Source organism: Lutra lutra, chromosome 1, assembly GCF_902655055.1.
Source record: "Lutra lutra chromosome 1, mLutLut1.2, whole genome shotgun sequence".
In the NCBI taxonomy this organism is placed as follows: Eukaryota; Metazoa; Chordata; class Mammalia; order Carnivora; family Mustelidae; genus Lutra; species Lutra lutra.
Genome location: NC_062278.1, coordinates 168,059,608 through 168,081,284, shown reverse-complemented (window position 1 = coordinate 168,081,284; position 21,677 = coordinate 168,059,608). Strand labels below are relative to the sequence as shown.

General features: G+C 38.9%; 1 protein-coding gene and 1 pseudogene across 4 annotated transcripts in view; one reads left to right on the top strand and one right to left on the bottom strand.

Moving 5' to 3' along the window:
* Positions 1-21,677, bottom strand: part of TMCC1 (transmembrane and coiled-coil domain family 1) — a 263,955-nt gene that overhangs the window by 161,802 nt on the left and 80,476 nt on the right. The window lies entirely within an intron of this gene.
* Positions 335-435, top strand: LOC125089932 (uncharacterized; annotated as a pseudogene).

The window sequence follows — 21,677 nt, the reverse complement described above, 5'->3', positions numbered from 1 at the left end:
GTTACTAAGCACCTGCAATGCTTAATTTTAATTGCGCTGAAATAAATTCTATGAATTTCACCAAATGAAAGTTAAAGCTATGAAAAATAAGTCAGACTGCAAAACGGGAAAAAGATTTCAAAATGGAGCTGTGTACATTAGAAGAACCAAACAGTACCTTAGAATTAGGAAAGTAATAAACAGCTCAGTTCTACTTCCTGCCATATCCATTTCTGGGCATTATGTTGTTCTAGAGACTAATTTAAGAGGATTACTAAAGAACTAGAATAACCAAGAGTTGATAGACCAGTATGACTAAGTATTCAAAACCATGATATGCAAGAACGCCCCAGTGCTTGCTTCAGCAACATATATACAAAAATGGAACAATACAATTGATTAACATGGCCCAAGCACAAGGATGATATTCACATTTCTGAAGCATTCCATATTTGTCATGGACTTCTGGAGTCCTTAGTGAATTGCTGAAACCACAAATTTAGATCTATAACTGTCAAGAATCTATCTACTGTGTAGTTTCCCAGTGGAGCCCAGGAGGCTTCCAGTTCATTCAGCATCCCAAGAATCCTCTGACTTTCTAAATATTTTTAAGCCATTCTTTAGGCCAACTTTCTCCTTGACCTATCTATTCTAGACTATTATGGATGGCTGTGAGGTTATTCTTAGCAAAACCCACAACAACAGTAGGGGTCAAAAGCTAGAAAGGCACGCTTCTGATATCCAGTAAACTTCTAACCAATTGTGTGAATTTGGTAAGTCATTTCAACCTCAATCATCTGTTTTCCTCACTTATAAAAATAGAGATAATAGTATTTCACAGTACAGCATTTATACTAAGGATTCGCTATTGCATTCTAGCACTTAGAATGCTTGGAGCACTAAATATTTGCTGAATTAAAAAATAAAAAAGAATATCCAGGGCACCTGGGTGGCTCAGTCAGTTACGCATCTGCCTTCAGCTCAGGTCATGATCCCAGGGTCCTGGGATAGCTCCCTGCTTCTCCCTCTCCCTCTCTGCCTGCTGCTCCCCCTGCTGGTGTGTGTACTCTCTCTCTCTGTCAAATAAATAAATAAAATCAAGGAAGATAGGTAGGTAAGTAGGAAGGGAGGGAGGGGAGGGAGGAGAGGGGAGGGGAGTTAAGAAAAGGAGGTAGGGGAGCGGAGGGGAGGGGAGGGGAGGGCAGGGCAGGGGAGAGGAAGACAGGGCAGGGCAAGGGAGGGGAGAGGAGGAGGGAGGAAGGCGTGCAAGGATTAGGGATTATTTACCTAGAAAAGGGATTCTTCAGAAACACTTTCTGAAAGAAACCCTGGGGCACCTGGGTGGCTCAGTGGGTTAAGCAGTTGCCTGCAGCTTAGGTCATGATCCCAGGATCCTCGGATTGAGCCCCACATCAGGTTCCTTGCTCAGCGGGGAGCCTGCTTCTCCCCTGCCTGCCCTTCCTCCTGCTTGTGCTTGCTCTCTGTGTCTCTCTTGCTCGCTCTGTCAAATAAACAAAATCTTTAAGAAAGAATGGGAGGAGAGGGGAGGGGAGAGCAGAGGAGGGGAAGAAATCCCCCTCTGCAGAGGCAATATATACTAACTGGAAAAATACAATTTAATATAGATTTCAGTTTAATATATTAGATTTGTCTAACAGAGGAATCCATAGTAGAATGGGCTTCTTTGGGAGATTCTGAAAGGGGAGAATGTTACAGAGAGCGAATAAAATAACTGTAGAAGTCCCTTCCAACCTAAAACATTGTGTTAATGAAAGGTCAAAAAGGTAAGTGGAACTTCCTTTAGGACAATGCACCAGAATTCTTGTCTTACCTGTCAGACAGCTGCAGCAACTTGGCAGGGGGAAAACCCTAAAAGCAGAGAATTAAAAAGAACCATTGCTAAGGTAGCCAGGTGGCTCAGTTGGTTAAGCATCCAACTCTTGATCTCAATTCAGGTCTTGATCTCAGGGTCGTGAGTTTGAGTCCTGTACTGGGGTTCTTAAATAATAATAATCATAATAAATTTAAAAAATAAGAATCATTGCTACCACTGGGTTACCTACCAGTCAGATTACCTGAAGGGAAGATAAATAACCTTGTACTTCCTACTTTAAAGCCCTGTTTTGAGGTTAAGACTGGTGGCTTCTGGACTTCCCGCAATTTCACTGTAGTATTTTGACAGTGGATGTGGAAAGCAATGGAAAACTTCTACTCCTTTATCTAAAACTCTACTTTATTCATTTCTACTATAAGAGCTAATTATTGGACTTCAAATCTTACTTTAATTGTTAAGACAATTGTTTAATTTTTTTTCTTTAGGTGTTTCAGGAAAATTAGTTTCCTTAGATGCGGGCATCCAGTTGACAGGTTACTGATTTTTTGCAGTCTAGATCTTTCTAAGATCTTCTACACCTTCTGCCTTTCTATTACACACACCCCTCACACTAAGTACATGATAAAAATGTACAATATTGAGGCATCTGTGCTATAGAATGAGCACAAAAAATTAGATTTAGCCACGTACTAGCTCTCTAGTCTTAAGCAAATTTAAAATTTTCCCTAAGCCCTACTTACTTCATTTGTAAAAAAAATAAAAAATTTTTAAAAAGGGAGATCAAAACTACCTCAAAAAGCTGACATGCAATGTAAATTACATCATATACATAAACAAGATCTTGCATACATTAGGTACTCAATAAGCTGAGTAGGATCCCACATAATACATTAAAACAAATTCACCTACACATACACACACACACACACACAATCCCTGCAAAGATCACTACCAACTACATGGAAAAGAGTCACTAAAATTCAATATTCTCAGGGGAGGTTTCTTGGTATCTTAGGGTAGTAAGAAAGATGATAAGAGGGATGGTTCTCACCTTCATCCCCCTTAACTGTAATTCTCCAACATTATTTTGTGGTTAGTGTGAGACTAGAGTGAGCTCTCTTCCACCCCACCCTCAACTTCCCAATGCAGAAAGAACTTCACAGAGACTGTATATTTAACTGGTTATCTCAGTAAACAGAAGAAGCCTTATCTTAGGCCCTGTAAATAATTACTCCATTTTCTTACTGTTTAGGTATGTGAGAATCCAGAAAGTCACTGCTCATATTTTAATGATGAACAGTATTAAAATAACTCTAAGGAATCATTGCAGGACTTTATTTCCATTATTACTCATCTGAAAAAGAAGACAAGAATTATTTAAAAGTAATAGCATAAGAAACTAAACAGGTAGAATGAAATCAGTCTTTGTCACTATTCTTAGATTTCTGCCCTCATTCAAACAAGCTGATCCAGTTACTACTAGCTGAAAAAGGAAAAAAAAAAAAAAAACAAACCCCAAACAACTTTATTTTCTCCTCTTCTTGTCTCCTGCTTGACAGAACTGGTATTCTTCAATTCTCTGACACAATCAAAAAGATAAAAAGGCAAGAATGCTAATAAACACAGAATTAGAGGGGACCCAGGGATCTGGAACTGGTATCATTCATAACCAGCTGTATAACCTCAAACAGGTTTTAACATCCTTGGGCCTATAAAATGAGGAGTTTGGTTAAGACTGTCCCTAAAGCTTAGCAGTCTGAGTCTTTGCTAATCACTTGGCAACAGCCAGGACCTACTAGCTGAAAATCATTGTTGCAAGGGACTCATTTTGTAACCCAAAGTTTCTAAATTCTTCACTTCCTCATTATTATAACTTTGAAATCTGAGTCAGGGTTCCTCATCCCAGTCGGATGTTACTATGTGTTTTTCAGTTCTTGATAAATATTTGACTTGATCTTTGGCTGGAAGTGTGAATATTCTTATACTATATAAACCAATAAATCCTTGCTAAGTCTTTTTACAAAGAGACTTGTCATAAGATAAATTTTTTTTTGAGGTGGGGAGAGGCAGAGGGAGGGAGAGAGAGAGAATCTTAAGCAGACTCCACACCCAGTGTGGAGCCCAATGCGAGGCCCAGTCTCACAACCCTAAGATCACGACTTGAGCCAAAATCAAGAATCAGATGCTTAACCAACTGAGCCACCCAGGTGCCTCAAGATTAATTTTTAAAATCAAACATCTGTTATATATCTAAAATGATTCTATTTAGGAAAAGGGTATTTTCGAAGTCCATCTATATATAAAATAAGAGACACAAATCAATGTGAATATATACTGTGAGCCTAAAGTACGAAAGGACCAAAGTGAAACCTAGTCTGCTTTCATTGACTGACAAGATCACAAGTCATGATGTAGTATCAAAATAAGTCAATTTTTAACAAATACTAAGTCCAACACTGTGCTAACCTGCCAAAGTTGCCTATCTTTCTTGAGATAAAATGTTGTACTATGATCTCAGGAAGAAAAAAAAAAAATCAATCTGTTCTAGTGATTACCTTATATAATACATGATCCTGGTCTGTCCTTCTGTCTAGATTATCTATTTATCTATCTATGAGTCTTTGGAAACTAATGGCCACAAAGGAAGACAATTTAATAGTGTTATGGATAAACAAAAGAGTAATGGGACTCTGGATGCCAAAACTACCCCCCACAACTAAGATTCAAGGCTACTGATAAAGTACACAAATCCCTTGTGAATAAAAGGGAAAAGCAGAAGTGAGGTCATATATTATGCTCCTTTAGAGATCTAATTACTCTGAAGTCTATACCTGTTTAACAATGTAAAGGAAAAGGAGGTTAGATCTAACTTGAAGAGTGAACTCAACATTGTTTTATGTTGAGCCTTCATCACAAAAGCTGCTGTTCTAAACAGAGGAATATAACTCATATTTTTAAAAATATAACCAAAAGAAAGAAACAAAACAAAACAAAACCTTTTAGAAGCATCCTTAAGATAACTTTGTAAAACATATTTACCAAGTTCAAGAACACCCTAGGTATACCTTCAATTTCACCCTTATGACAACCACATTAAATGTCAATATAAGATCATTAAACATAATCAAAATATCTCTTGGATCACCACATAAATAACTATATTAAAAGAAACATACACATTCTGGACCTCTGAACTAGAGTCAATAAACCTAAAGGTTACTTATTTTGGCAACCAAGTTTTGCTCTATGAGGTACCTTTAACAGAAAACAACTAAAGAGCCAAAATATATCTCCATATCTGGCTTATTCCTACTTTTCCAAGTTCATATTATATCCTTGACAAGAAAAAAATATTCCCTTGACAGTGTCACCTACCTGACCCTTAATACACAGAAAACAGAGATCTCTATTGGTGCTCCTCATAAATTTCAATTTTTCAGCTATTTTGTGGAAAATGGACATTATCTTACTATTTCTCCCAAACAAATCTTTAGGTCTTAAATTTTTTTTACCTTTAAGTTTTTAAAATTCTAACTGTCATTAAGTCTTAGCTAAGTCTTCTATTATCTATTCATTTCTGTAGTTATCATTTCAGTTTGATATTTACAAATGGCACCCACTATGCCTATATCATAGTCATCGTTCTTCTTTTTTTTTTTTTTCATTTATTTATTTTGACATACAAAGATCAGAAGCAGGCAGAGAGGTAGACAGAGAGAGGGTGGGGAGGAAGCAGGCTCCCTGCTGAGCAGAGAGCCTGATGTGGGGCTCGATCCCAGGACCCCGGGATCACGACCTGAGCTGAAGGCAGAGGCATTAACCCACTGAGCCACCCAGGCACCCATAGTCATCGTTCTTAATCCAGCTCATATCCTAATGATATCCTCTGCTAGTTACTTCTCAAGTCATAATCCTTTATTAATGTCTTGTCCACAGGACAGTCAGGACAGACACTTCTACCTGCTGATCTTGGCCTAGGGGCACCACCTGGTGGTTAGCAATAGAAACTACCTCTCCCACCACCTCATTTCTTCTGCACTGGGAGAACAGTACTCCTGAGTTTCAGGTTGTGCTCATAGCGCAGCTAATTCAATCTTAGAGATCTCCCTTTAGGGAGTGCCTGGGTGGCTCAGTTATTTAGGTATCCCAATCTTGATCTCAGCTCAGGTCTTGACCTCGGGGTTGTGAGTTCAAGCCCCTCGTGGAGCATACTTAAAAAACAACAAAAACTCGCTTTCATGTGAACAGAGCTGGATGCCATCCTGCTGTGATTTACCAAGGAGGCAGAATCCCTTATTTATAAACCCTGGGTAAACTTCAAATTCTAAATCTACATATTATCTTAATAATTTTAAGAATGAGATTGAGAATGAGAAAGAATACGGGTTTTCGAGAGCTAAACCAAAGATGGACTTCAGAGGGGCACCTGGGTGGTTCAGTGGGTTAAGTCTCTGCCTTCGGCTCAGGTCATGATCTCAGGGTCCTGGGATCAAGCCCCGCATCAGGCTCTTTGCTCTGCGGGGAGCCTGCTTCCACCTCTCTCTCTGCCTATCTACTTGTGATCTCTCTCTCTCTCTGTCAAATAAATAAATAAAATATTTTTTTTAAAAATGGACTCCAGAAAGCAGCAGGCACTGAGCTCTCTGTGTCTCAGCCAGTGTTGGCCTTGGTGAGAAGTCCTTGTGGGCATTCCCAGCCCCAATTCCACCTTTTGGAGATATGGGCCCAGGAAAGCAGCCTGAAGCTGCTTCTGCTCCTGATGTGCCAGCCTAGAGTCAGAAAAAGCAGCCGGGACAGTGCTACATGGGACCTCCAGTATGATGAAAGGCAGGGCCTTTCCCTTGTCCTCTGCCCAGAGCTGTCCACTTCTGTTTCATGGAAAATCCATATGCAGACCTGGAAATCATGATTCTGTCAGGTTGGTTCAGTCTTTTCAGTGTGAAATCATCCCAACATTTGGGCTCTCAGCCACCAAAGAGAGGGGATTACCAGAAGAGTAATTCTACCTTCCCTTTCCACCCTACCTGCCTGTCCGAACCCCTTCCAGCCAATATTACAAAAAAATTCTCCTTCTCTCTGTCCATACTGTAAGTAACCCACAAAACTTCCCTAACTGCTGCCTAATAAAATATACTTTTTTTTCTAAATTCACCTATTAACAGGAATATGATATAGTGAGCTCTGAAGTGATAGTAACCTTAACAGAGAACTAGGATGACTAACTTTGAACTTTCCCTTCATTAGCTTCCAAAGTTTGCATTACCTTCACATTTCCCTTTTATTAAGCTTATTCTTTCTCAGAATTAATGGCAAAAAAAATCTCATTTATTGTTACTGTTTTATAAAATAAGTATTTAAACAACATTAATTAGTATTTTTTCACTGTTTAGTCACCATAGTAATTGTGAAATAGTGTATAATATTTCACCTAGATTTTGGAGGAATGGAATTTGGTGGCCGGTCTGGGAATCTATAAACCACTTTTTTATTATTAAATTTTTTAATTTTTTTATAAACATATAATGTATTATCAGCCCCAGGGGTACAGGTCTGTGAATCACCAGGTTTACACACTTCACAGTACTCACCATAGCACATACCCTCCCCAATGTCCATAACCCTACCACCCTCTCCCGACCGTCCTCCCCTCAGCAACCCTCAATTTGTTTTGTGAGATTAAGAGTCTCTTCTATAAACCATTTTTAACACTGACGTTCAAAAGGACTTTTCCCATAGAAATAAACAATTAAATCTGTTTCAGAAGCTGGTAGATGCTTACACTACATGATAATAACTTCTCAGCTGAGCTCCCTGATACCTTAACTGTTTTTTTTCCTATTTCATTCCATCTTGAACATAACTATTTAAAAAAATACATTTCACAGAGGTCTCCCTCTGCCTACCACTTCATCTGCTTGTACTCTGTCAAATAAATAAATTTTTAAAAAATAAAACAATAAAAAATTAATAAGTACATACGTACATTTTCAATATGCAACCACCTTTCAATCCATACTGAGGGCTTCTTATTTCCAATCACATCATCCAAATTAGTTTCACAGTTATAATACTAAATCAAACTCCTCTTCCCTAAAGAGAAATTTTTAAAAATTGGCTATACATAGTTATACACTCTTCCAATCTTCTCTTATTACTTCCTCTAAATGCTTTACTAGACCTCATAATGGTTAGTGGCTTAGGGTGCTAGGTAGGAAATAAAGATAACTAATACATGGTCCTAGCCCTCCAGAGACTCACAATTGGGGGTTTTGTTTTGTTTTGTTTTCTCCAAGAAGAAAACTCTAAAGTACATCTCAGGGCACCTGGGCAGCTCAAATAGTTAAACATATGACTCTTGGTTTCGACTCGGGTCATGATCTCAGGGTCGTGAGATCAAGCCCCATGTTGAGCTCTGCTCTGGGCATGGAGACTGCTTGGGATTCTCTCTCCCTCCCCCTCACCTCCTATGCGCGATCTCTCTTTCTCTTTCCCATAAGCAAACAAACAAGCACATCTTAGCTATTTTAAAACTTGAAATTTACATGTATTATGTTGTCTTAAGATAGAGACGATCTCTTCTTACTGTGCCTCATATTCCTAAGACAACCTCCAAGGAGCACATGCTCTATAAAGTCCCTATCAGTAACACAAACCCGTACTTAGCTCCCCCCATCTCTGAACTTCTATGGCCCTTAACTCAGTAACATAAGATTTTATACTGTCCTCTCTGTTGAAGCTTTTAACCACAAGGATGGGTTAAAATTATGTGGTAGATACTAACCACCTCAGACCTTCAGGTGGCCAAGCAGAGCCTAGTGGGACCAGATCAACTACCCTGGCTATGAACATGTCATCACTTTACCTTGCTATGCTGGACATATATTTTAATTTTCTTTTTTTTTTTTAAGTTCTTTTTTTAAAAAATATTTTATTTATTTATTTGACACAGAGAGAGATCACAAGCTGGCAGAGAGGCAGGCAGAGAGGGAGGGAGGAAGCAGGCTCCCTGCTGAGCAGAAGCCTGATGCGGGGCTCGATCCCAGGACCCTGAGATCATGACCTGAGCCAAAGGCAAAGGATTTAACCCACTGAGCCACCCAGGTGCCCCGATATTTTAATTTTCTATGTGTGCCATGAAAAAGACTGAAGTACAAGTTTAATTTGTGGCATTTTCAAATTAGAAGTGACTTATTATTTAGTACAATGACATCATCTAAAAAATGAAGGAAATGAAACCTATGGAATTTAATTTGTTTAAGGTCACACTGCTATTTAATAACAGAAACAAGTCATTCTCAGAATCTATAACTGAAGGCCCCTGACTTCTGGGCTTGATTACACCACATCACACTGCTTCTTCAGTTGCCACTTATGTAAATCATAAAACTTGCCACCCCCCAAGACTGTAAGCAATTTGAGAATAAGGCTGTAACACAATTTGTATGTAGCTCTCATATCTCTCAAAGTGCTAATCTCCAACTCAGAGGTACTTAAGAAATAGTTATTGGTGGAATAAAAAATCTTCAGTATAAAGAAATGTCCCACTTAATGAAAAAGACAACTTCAAGTTCCATATTTAGAAATGTGCCTGAATAGTATAAGTATTTATGCATATTCAAATGTGTACATAATAGAATGTGAAAAAGTGGACAAATATACTTTGGGAGAAAAGGTACTTGAGTACCTGAAACTATACCTGAGAATAGGCAACTGACATGACTATTCTAAAAATCACATATATGGGATCTAAGTTTGTTAAAAACAAGACAACTGGCTCAAAATGGAGTCACATACATTAAACCCCACATTATCAACCTGAGAATCTAATTACAGTCACCTCTCCCAGAAAGGTGCTCTTAAACCAACAAATCAGGAATTACCTGATCAGTATTAGTTAGGTAATCTGCCTAATAACTCCTGAGATTTCCCTTCAGGGAAAGTAACACCATAATATCAATCCAATTTTTGCCTAGTGAAACTTTCTTGTATCTGGTCCTTTCTGTCTATAAAACTTTGTATAGCTCTTCAGAGCTCCTAAATTTGCTATAATGGATGATACCCAAGGTGCGAATTGTTGAATAAAGCCAGTAAGATCTTTAAATCTTACCCAGTTGAATCTTTCACAATGTGAAAAGCATTAACATTTAAACCATACAACATAAATTTAATATACATAAATCAAATCCTTAGTAAGACCCATTCCAAGTGTTGTTCCTCACCTATCTGGCATGCATAGACAAGAGGTTATGACTGATGGCCTTGATGTGCATACCATCCCCTCCCCTTAACAATGCCAAGAAAAACCAATTTCAGTAAAATTTCTTTACAGCAGCAGCTTTTAGAATTTTTCCCTTTGCTCTTCTCTCTGCCTAGCCTGCTTTTCCCCCTAGATATCTCTTTGGTTTCCTCCCATCCTTCAGATATTTGCCCACATATCAAGAAGTGCTTAAAATCTGCTCTAGAATAACCCATCACAACTGTCATATTGTATAAAGATTTCTCACACTATCCAAAATACAGCATTCATATGAAAATTTCTGTAAGCTGAAATGATGTAAAGCAAAGAAACAATTACCATTAATTTATGTGAAAAAATTTCTGATCATCCCCAGACTCAAAAAGTAACCTCTTAGGCTTTTCTGATAAAGTAGGACACATCTTAGTAACAGATGCACAAAATAAATTGAGATAACTCACAGATGCTCAAACACAGTTCAAAGCTATGAGAGGTTAATGCTGAGATGCTGAGTGCAGTTACGAGGAAAGGAGTTTGGCAGTGCTACCTTTACTGCTAGGGATGTGCCCTCTGTAACTGCTTGCTGCAAAATAAACACTGAATGCTACTGTCACTTTTCACCTTTGTTTGTAAAACCAAAATTCCTCTTCAGATTTTTTTCCCATTAGCCAAACAAGCATTAACATAGGTCTTTCATAAAAGCAAAAGCTTAATGTGAACTTTTAAAAAGTAGGGGATAACTATTTTATTTTCATTTTTATTTACCTCCTCTTACTATATAGTAAGCTCCACAAAGACAAATATTCTTTTTTTTTTAGATTTTATTTATTTATTTGACAGACAGAGATCACAAGTAGGCAGAGAGGCAGGCAGAGAGAGAGAGGGGGAAGCAGGCTCCCTGCTGAGCAGAGAGCCTCGATCCCAGGACCTTGAGACCATGACCTGAGCAAAAGGCAGAGGATTTAACCCACTGAGCCACCCAGGCACCCCACAAATATTCTTTGTTTTATTCACTCATATATTCTTAGTACCTAAGACGAGGGTGGACAAAGTATGGGCCATGGCCCAGATACTGTGCACCACAGCCAAACCCAGGTATCCATTTACACATTGTGGGTGGCTGCTTTCATGCTACAATGCAAAGCTGAACAGTTGCAACAGAGACCAGATGGTAAAAAATACTTATTACCGCTATTTACAGAAAGAGTTTGTAAAAAAAAGTTTGTAAAAAGTACTGACCAAAAACAATGTCAGGTCAAATACTCATAAACATTTACTGAGCAAATGTATGAAAAACAAATAATAGCAAAAAACAACAACAACAACAAACAACAAAAAAAAAACCTTTTCTGATCCCACAGTACTTTAATAACAGATATAAAAGAAGAGCACTTAAACAGAGACATCACCATGGAAGCTTTCGGTGCACTCACCCAGGTTTGCATTTTCATCTGTATAGTTAGTTTTCATATCCTACACACACCATGAATTCAAAAAACAAAGTTGGCAAGAGCACTAAAATTCAGATAGTTAAGTAATAAGCTTGCTTAAAATCACTCAGCTAGTAAATGCCAAATCCAGGATAGAAGTCTTTTTCTTCTTTAATTGTTTTCTGTTATAATCAAGCAAATTTTAAGGTGATAATTATTTTCTACTCTTCAATTTGAGGATTAAAGATCCTCAAATCTGACTTAATAATCTTACAAGTAATCTGAGTGTTTCAAAGTCTGACTAACCATGAAACAATGATTATATGTAAAAAACTTGAAGGAACCAAATTAAACTATTCTGAATTTGAAGGCCTCCTTTCTACCCTAATTCTCCTGTCCATTTCTTCCCTTGATGTTACTTTATTGTTAAACATTAACAGCATCCTAATACTGAGACACACTTATATACTACATTGAAATGTCAAAGCACTTACTCAAATAATCTCAATTTGGGGGCGCCTGGGTGGCTCAATGGGTTGAAGCCTCTGCCTTCGGCTCAGGTCGTGATCCCGGGGTTCTGGGATCGAGCCCCGCATTGGGCTCTTTGCTCCGCAAGGAGCCTGCTTCTTCCTCTCTCTCTGCCTGCCTCTCTACCTGTGATCTCCCTCTCTGTGTCAAATGAATAAAAAAAAAAAAAAAATCTCAATTTATACCATAAAATGTATACTGACTTCAGGACCACTATGAATATTACCATTGCTTCAAAACATGGCCTATCTCTAGCCTATAGGCATGAAAACCAACATTCCATAGCCATCTTAAGCTTTTATTTTTTAAAAAATATTTTATTTATTTATTTGTGAGAGAGACAGAGAGAGTACAAGCAGGGAGAGCTGCAGGCAGAGGGAAAAACAGGCTCTCCACTGAACAAGGAGCCTGACGTGGGACTTAATCCCAGCACCCTGGGATCATGACCTGAGCCAAAGACAAACGCTTAACCAACTGAGCCACCCAGGCATCCTTTAAGCTTTTATTCTTTCATTGGGTCTTTCTTCTATTGCAATAACTTAATAGTTTTTAATGAGATATTTTATGTTCTTGCATAAAATTTACATCAAGGCTCATTAATCCTTTTTTTAAAAGATTTATTTATTTGACAGACAGAGATCACAAGTAGGCAGAGAGGCAGGCAGAGAGAGAGAGAGAGAGAGAGAGAGAGAGAGAGGAGGAAGCAGGCTCCTTGCTGAGTAAAAAGCCCAATGTGGGGCTCAATCCCAGGACCCTGGGATCATGACCCAAGCGGAAGGCAGAGGTGTTAACCCACTGAGCCACCCAGGCGCCCCTCATTAATCCTTTCTTCATAGAGAACCTCTCTCTTGCTAATCAACTCCACTTGCCTTCTGGGGAAATCCTATTCAGGACCTTCAAATGGATCATTGTTATTCTCTTGCTTTGATCTGACAGCTCTGTTCAAGGCTGCTAAGACCCTGGTTTCAGCCATCATCATTTCTGGCCTAGATTCTACAAGAGACTCCTACTCCTACCCATTCTCCTTCTAGACTCCCCGCAGTCTACTCACATGGCAGTCAGAGTGATTCTTTAAAAAAATAAGTCAGATGGAAGCACCTGGGTGGCTCAGGTCATGATCCCAGGATCCTGGGATGGAGCCATGTGTCAGGCTCCCTGCTCAGCAAGAAGCCTGCTTCTCAATGTCTCCCACTCCCCGTTTGTGTTCCCTCTCTGGCTGTCTCTCTTTCAAATAAATAAAAAGTCTTAAAAAAAAAAAAGTCAGATTATTATACCACTCTTATGCTCAAAACACCCAATGGCTCTGCATCTCATTTAGTCCTTACAATGTTTATGAAGCTCTACCTGATCTGGCCACCTGTGACCTCTCTGATCTATCTCTTACTATGGTCCCCTGCTCCGTCAGCTTTTTCACACTGGCTTCCTTGTCATTCCTTTGACATTCAGACAGGCTCCCACCCTCTGGTTACTTCAATTCCCTTGAATACTTATCCCCCAGACAGCACACCACATGACTAACTCTTTCATCTTCTGAAGTCCTCATTCAAATATCACCTTCTTGAGGAGGCCTACCCTTATCGTTCGGCTTCAAAACTGCTACTCACCTCCCCTCCATACACACTCTGGATCTCTGTTCTCTCATTTTATTTTTTTCCATAATACTTATCATCTTACAACATAAAATTCACTTATTATATTTATGTATGCTATCTCCTTCAATACAAAGAAAACTCCGTAAGGGCAGAAATCTCTGCCTGTTTTGTTTTCTGAGGTACCCAAACTACCTAGAACATTGCCTAATACATAGTAGTACTGAATAAATATTGATGAAAGAATGAATGAAAGCTTACTCCATTTCAAAGATTTAGCCATGTACATTCTCAAACTCACAATTAGATCTCCTTTCTTGTTCCCTACGTCTATGTACTATTCACTAATTCACTGAACATATAAACCAAGGGCAGAAGCCTTAGTCATAGGGAATATAAGATACCCTGTCCTCACATATCTCTTGTCTTCACTTCTACCATCAATCCCTTGATTTAAATTACTGTTCTCTCTCACCTGGACTGCTATAATAGCCTTCTGGCTCATCTACCTGCATTCAGTCTAAATCTACTCCAATCCACTCACTCTTCATGCTGTAAGCACAGTGCTCGTCTCTAATCACAAAGTTCATATTATACTCCCCCCATCCCCAAGCCTTGCTTAAAATTCTTTGATGCTACTCATCCTTCTTAGTGGAGAAAACCTGCTTAACGTTGTCTGCAAACTGTATGAACTGCACCTATCTACCTCTCCAGCCTTAACCAGTATTCACTTGCATGCATGCACACACGCCAAGTATATATACCTGCCAATCTATCCTTCATATGCGGCAAAACTCCTCCCTTCTTAGGGCCTTCGTACCTGCAACTCAGGTATCTCATTCAGATAAACCTCAGTTTATCCTGTCAATCTCTTTCATTCACTTCCTCAGGAAAGTCATACCCTGCCTTTCTTAAGTAGGTAAACTGTCCCTATGACAGGCTCCAGTAGCACTTGTCACAGCTGAAAATTTAGACTTGTGTTGAATGATTCTTTAATATGTGCCCCCATCTGATTATAAATTCCATGAGAGCAAGAATCACATCTGGTTTTGCTCACCATAATACCCAGTGCCTAGCACATATCAGATAATATATATTTGCTAAATAAGTGACTAAAAGTATTATCCATAATATGGAAATATGAAAACTGCAGAAGAATAAAAAGTGTGGGAAACAAGTGCTAGGTTCTGTATGAGGCAGGGAATGGCATGAGATAAAGAAGTCCACATGGGCTAAATCGTGGAAGGCCTTGCATGCCATTTTAAGGAACTTTCTTTACTCCTTATATAACAATGGACCCAGTGAAGGTTTTTAAGCAGTGGAAATGGCATCATTTGCTTTGTTTTAGGTAGTTCCCAGAGGCTGCATGCAGCACACAGAAAGGATCTGAAAGGGCAATGAGATGATGGATGGAGGCCCAATCTAAGGCACTAATTTAGGAATGGAGAACATGAGCCAATTTGGGGATTGTCTGATTGAGGACTGAAAGAGATCAGAATAGCTCTTAAGGTTGCCAGCGTGGGTGACTTGTGACTTACAAAGTCAGATCTAGTGATTCTCAAACTCATGGGCTGATTGCACTAGAATTATCTGGGGCCTTGATTTAAAGTGGGATTTTCGGGGCACCTGGGTGGCTCAGTTGGTTAAGCGACTGCCTTCGACTCAGGTCATGATCCCAGGGTCCTGGGATCAAGCCCTGCATCGGGCTCCCCACTCAGCGGGGAGCCTGCTTCTCCCTCTCCCACTCTCCTGCTTATGTTCCCTCTCTCGCTTTCTGTCAAAAAAATAAATTAAATAAAAAATAAATTAATAAATGGGATTTTCTAGGCTCCATACCAGACCTCCTAAATCAGAAATTCTGGGAGTAGGGCATAAAAACTATATTTTCAACTAGTGTCCTAAATTATTTCTTCTGTATCCACACAAGTTTGGAAACAACTAAGAAAACATAAAAGAAGATAAAAAGGTTTATGAGAAATGATGATGAATTTAAATTTGGAAATGAAGAGTTTGAATTACCTATGCAGATAACTAACAGACAGGGAGATAACTAATTCTGAAGATCACAGGTTTCCAGTTGGAGACCAATTTTTGGTGGAAGCTGAAAATACGACAGCATTTACGTTCACAGAAGAGTGAAAAGAGTGGTATAGTTATGGCTAAAATTCTAAAGGATACAATACTTAAGATGCAGAGAAAAGGATTTGCTCATTATTCAAAAAATACCCTAAAATGCTATTTCTGCGTAAGATATTTGTATGCAAAATGGTGTCCTACTAGAAGTCGGGAGGGATATCAAAGCTAAGATGTGGCACCTCTTACAAGCCGTGCGGACAGTTCTAGGCCTTCTCTCAACACATCAGCCAAAATGTCACAGACCTTATCATTCAAGTCCATACACCTTGAAAGCGTGCATGTTTACTAAGAAAACACTAATTTATTTTATTCGCAAGAGTCTTTAACTTACTCTCCATTACCCACACCAACATCCTCAAGCTCTTCTTTCAAAGCTTTCCCAGATTCCTCTGGACAGAATTAATTACTCCTTCCCTAAACACACGTTTTTATATTGCTTGAGGCACTTAACACATTCTATCTTATCTTATATGTGGGGGCAGCAGAGTGTTAAAGAAAGAGAACTAGCCTATAGAAATCAAAAGCTTCACTCCTTATTTACAAGTTGTGTGACCCTGAAATCACTTATGCTTCCTAGTTTGTGAATTAATTACAATAAGGACCATCATTACCATCTCATAGAATTACTAAGAAGATCAAGTGAGATAATTTACGTTAAAGTGCTTTATTAAAATTCATAAATTACTGAAGCACTTGGGTGGCTAAGTCAGTTAAGCATCTGCCTTCAGCTCAGGTCATGCATGATCCCAGGTCCTAAGATCAAGCCCTGCTTCCAGCTCCCCCTCCCCGCTCAGCAGGAGCCTGTTTCTCCCTCTGCCCACACCCTCAAGGAGTGTTCTCTCTTTCTCTCAAATAAATAAATGAAATCTTTGTTAAAAATTCATAAATTACTTGTTCTTCTATCTGTTTATATTCTCTTTTCGGCTAGTTCTAAAAAATCTTACGAGATCGGAATCAAGTGTTATGTACCCGTGTGTTCACCACAGCATTTATCAGAATTTACCTTGCATAAAACAAACACTCAGAAGTTTGGTCAAATATGTTGAATAGATGATATGAGAGAAAAAAAAGAGACAAGTTTGTACTTTCATTCCAAAAAGGACCTGAGGCAGCTGACGTGAATTTTTCTTTGACCACTCTATTAACTATCCTGCCAATAAATTCTATTTTCCTTGTTCATTCCCCTTTCCGAAACAACCCTTTCTTCTATCCCCCACATACTCACATATCTAAATCCTATTTCTTCTGTAAAATCCAAATCAATGCAGCTAACTCCTACTCCTCCTCTAAGCTTTCTACTCACTTCAAATCAGAAGGATCTTTCATCTTCTCAACTTGTCCCTACACTTATTATACAGCTACTCTTTTATTTGTTTTGTTTTTAAGATTTTATTTATTTATTTGACAGAGAGAGATAGCAAGAAAGGGAACACAAGCAGCGGGGAACTGAAGAGGGAGAAGCAGTCTCTCCACTGAGCAGGGAGCCTGCCAGGGACTTGATCCCAGGACCAGGGGATCACCACCTAAGCAGAAGGCAGATGCTTAACAACTGAGCCACCCAGATGCCTCTAGATACTGTTTTATACTGTTTGCTATTCCTCCAACTAGACTGTAAGTTCACTGAGTCTAGGATCAGAAATTTTTCAGATACTCTGGAGAACTTTAAAGGTGAACAGCAGGTAATAGAAGAAACAATCTTATGTAGTAGCCATTTTTTAAAAGTCTGAAGGATTTCAGAAGGATCTGACATAAGACCATCTTTGTGTAAGAAATGCTAACCCCGCGGCGCCTGGGTGGCTCAGTGGGTTAAGCCTCTGCCTTCGGCTCAGGTCATGATCTCAGGGTCTTGGGATCAAGCCCCGCATCAGGCTCTCTGCTCAGCAGTGAGCCTGCTTCCTCCTCTCTCTGCCTGCCTCTCTGCCTACTTGTGATCTCTCTCTCTCTGTGTCAAATAAATAAATAAAATCTTAAAAAAAAAAAAAGAAAAAAAAAAGAAATGCTAACCCCGAATTTTAATAAATTTAGTGCCAATAAAAAATTTAGTGCCAGTAACTGATTGTTTCTATCATATTATCCATATAAAAGAAGTTCACATTTTAAACTACAGAAAGTAAAAGTACATTTTTGGATCTCCCAAATACGCAGACCAATATCCAGCGTATTAAAATGGAGAGATCGGGGCGCCTGGGTGGCTCAGTTGGTTAAGCAACTGCCTTCGGCTCAGGTCATGATCCTGGAGTCCTCGGATCGAGTCCCACATCGGGATCCCAGCTCCATGGGGAGTCTGCTTCTCCCTCTGACTTCCCCTCTCATGCTCTCTCTCTGTCTCTCAAATAAATAAATTAAAAAAAAAAAAAATGGAGAGATCATCTGTTATGGCAGGTAAAAGCAGCTTTTGAATCAGATAATGCCTAGAACACAGTAGTTACTAAAACATATCTCATCAAAATGTAAATGTAAATGGCCTACATTTAGTATTTAAGTTCTGAAACCATGGTATACTTTCTCTATGCCTCTGCTACTGCATCAAGAAAAAAAATAGAGCTGCTTTAGAATTAAGAATTTAGAATTAAACTGCATAATGTGTTTAATATTTTGCCTGCCACATAATAAGCAATGAACATAACTATTGTTATCATTATTACCACTCCTAAATATCTCTTGATTAATAAGTATTCCATATATTATTCTACATAAAGGAAATCACACTGGAAATTTAAATATTTTCATTTATCTCCTACTCAGTATATAAAAGTAGTTACCATAAACTATGATATTACAACAAAATATGTTATAGTATTATGTAATCAGTAAAAATCTATAAAAGAATATTTGCGGGGGCACCTGGGTGGCTCAGTCAGTTAAGCATCCAACTCTTGGTTTTGGCTCCGGTCATGATCTCAGGGCCATGCTGGGCTCTGTCCTCACACAGAATCTGCTTAAGTTTCTCTCTCCCTCTCCCTCCCTCCACCCAGCTCTCACTCTTTCTAAAATAAATAAATGTTTAAAAAAAAAAAAGAATATTTATGGATATCTAAAAATGTTCAAGATAGAATGTGAATAAAAAAAGACATAAAATTATGCATTTAGTATTAAGATTCTGGTTTTATATTATTTTATTTTTTAAAGATTTTATTTATTTATTTGACAGACGGAGATCACAAGTAGGCAGAGAGGCAGGCAGAGAGAGGGGGGAAGCAGGCTCCCTGCTGAGCAGAGAAACCAATGCGGGGCTCAATCCCAGGACCCTGAGATCATGACGTGAGCCAAAGGCAGAGGCTTAACCCACTGAGCCACTCAGGCAGCCCATCTGGTTTTATTTTAAAAAGCTAATCTTAACGGAACTAAATTTAAATTTTCTCCTATATATTTTTTCATATTTAAGTAAGTAGTATATTAAGAAAACATGCCAAATATTGGCAATACTTATTTTTTGTTTTTCCTTCTTTTATTTTCTTATTTTCAATGTTTTCTACATTAAACATGTTTTTTTTTTCAATTCAAAACATTCAATTTTCAAATCACAAAGAACTTACAGAAAAAACTACCTTTGTGAATTTGAAGATGATCCTTCAAGTGATACAATTTGACCAACTATATATGGCATGTATTTATTTATTAAGTGCCCATATATTTACTTTTTAGAGAAGAACACATTTCAAATATTGCAGCAGACTCGATGTGTAATAAGATTTTTCTATAGAAAAACACATTCACTGGAAAATCCAAAAAGGAAGGGAATAAGAACCTTTGTGTTCAACATGTCATGATTTTTCGACCCAGGTCTCATTTCTATCATGAGGTCAAAACCAAGCTTTTTACATATTAGGGACAAATAATATTTGCCAAATCTGAATTTTTTTAAAGATTTTATTTATTTGACAAAAAGAGAGATCAAAAGTAGGCAGAGAGGCAGGCAGAGAAAGGGGTGAGAGGAAGCAGGCTCCCCATTGAGCAGAGAGCCTGATGCAGGGCTCAATCCCAGGACCCTGGGATCATGACCTGAGCCGAAGGCAGAGGCTTTAACCCACTGAGCCACCCAGGTACCCCCAAATCTGAATTTAAAAAGAATCTAGCTTAAAGGCCAAGACACTACTTTGAAAACTAGACTGGTTATGTGGCAGATGGCTAAGGCAGACGCAGGTGGCTTTCAAACACAATGGATATACTGGAAAATCAATTCCACATTTGTCTTAGGGTTACGTTTGTACACAGGTACACGTACATGCACATCTATAAGAATGTTAACATATATGGGGATGCCTGGGTGGCTCAGTTGGTTGGACTGCCTTCGGCTCAGGTCATGATCCTGGAGTCCCGGGATCGAGTCCCGCATCGGGCTCCCGGCTCTGCGGGAGTCTGCTTCTCTCTCTGACCTTCTCCTCGCTCATGCTCTCTCTGTCTCTCTCAAATAAATAAATAAAATCTTTAAAAAAAAAAAAAAAGAATGTTAACATATATGGACAGAAATAGCAGTGTACTGGGACACCTGGGTGGCTCAGTTGGTTAAGCGACTGCCTTCGGCTCAGGTCATGATCCTGGACTCCTTGGATGAGTCCTGCGTCATCTCAGTGGGAAGTCCACTTCTCCCGTTGACCCTCCCCCCCATGCTCTCTCTCTCTCTGCCTCTCTCATTCTCTCTCAAATAAATATATCTTAAAAAAAAAAAAAAAAGATCAGCATACTTAAACAATTATCACCAGTATTAAAATATTTCATCCTCAGACATTTGAGTTTAAAAAAAAAAAAAAAAAAAAGACATAAATAAACCTCTGCCTTTGACTCAGGTCATGATCCCAGGGTCCTGGGATTGAGCCCTGCGTCGGGCTCTCTGCTTAGTGGGGAGCCCACTCTCCTCCTCTCTCTCTGCCTGCCTCTCTGCCTACTTGTGATCTCTGTCTGTCAAATAAATAAAATCTTAAAAAAAAAAAATACAGAAACCAGTATTTAGAATTTGAAACAATCTCTCTCTCTAACATACAACAGAGTAGGTCTCCAGACTAATCTCCACTTAATCGACTTGCTGTATCACTCTTAAACTTTCCATTTTCTCTGAAAGATATGCAGACTTTATATCCACAGGATAATTACTGTTCAGGGCTGGTACACTTTCATATACATCATGCTCCCACATCATTCTGTTATATTCACTATAATTAAACAGTTTCATTAAATACTATATAAATCAATAAGATAAGAGTATAAAAAGGGCTCTTGTTTCATGAAAACTAAGGTGCTTTGGAAAGACTCAAGAACAGCACATTTTTAAAAAATGAAGTTAAAGTGGGCAAGGCTTTCAAGAGATTATTAAAATCTAAGAGTCTGGGGGGAAAAAAATCTAAGAGTCTGTCTCATGCTGCTTCCCAAGTGTTACCAGGTTATCACTCCACTTTACAAAAATTTTTAAAATGGAAATTATAGTTCATGTAATGAGCACAAGAAAGGTATAGAAGCCTAATCAGTAGGTTTGTATTTTAAAAAGTTAAGGCATTGTTTTTAAGTCAAAGTAATTAAAAATAGAACTACTGAGGAGGAGTCAAGATGGCAGAGAAGTAGCAGGCTGAGACTACTTCAGGTAGCGGGAGATCATCTAGTTGGCTTATCTAAAGATTGCAAACACCTACAAATCCAACAGGAGATCGAAGAGAAGAACAGCAATTCTAGAAACAGAAAATCAACCACTTTCTGAAAGGTAGGACTGGCGGAGAAGTGAGTCCAAAGCGACGGGAAGATAGACCGTGGGGGGAGGGGCCAGCTCCTGGCAAGTGGCGGAGCAACGGAGCACAAAATCAGGACTTTAAAAGTCTGTTCCGCTGAGGGACATCGCTCCAGAGGCTTAACCGGGGTGAAGCCCACGTGGGGTCAGCAGAGCCTCGGATCCCGCAGGGTCACAGAAGGATTGGGGGTGTCTGAGTGTCGAAGAGCTTACAGGTATTAGAATGGGG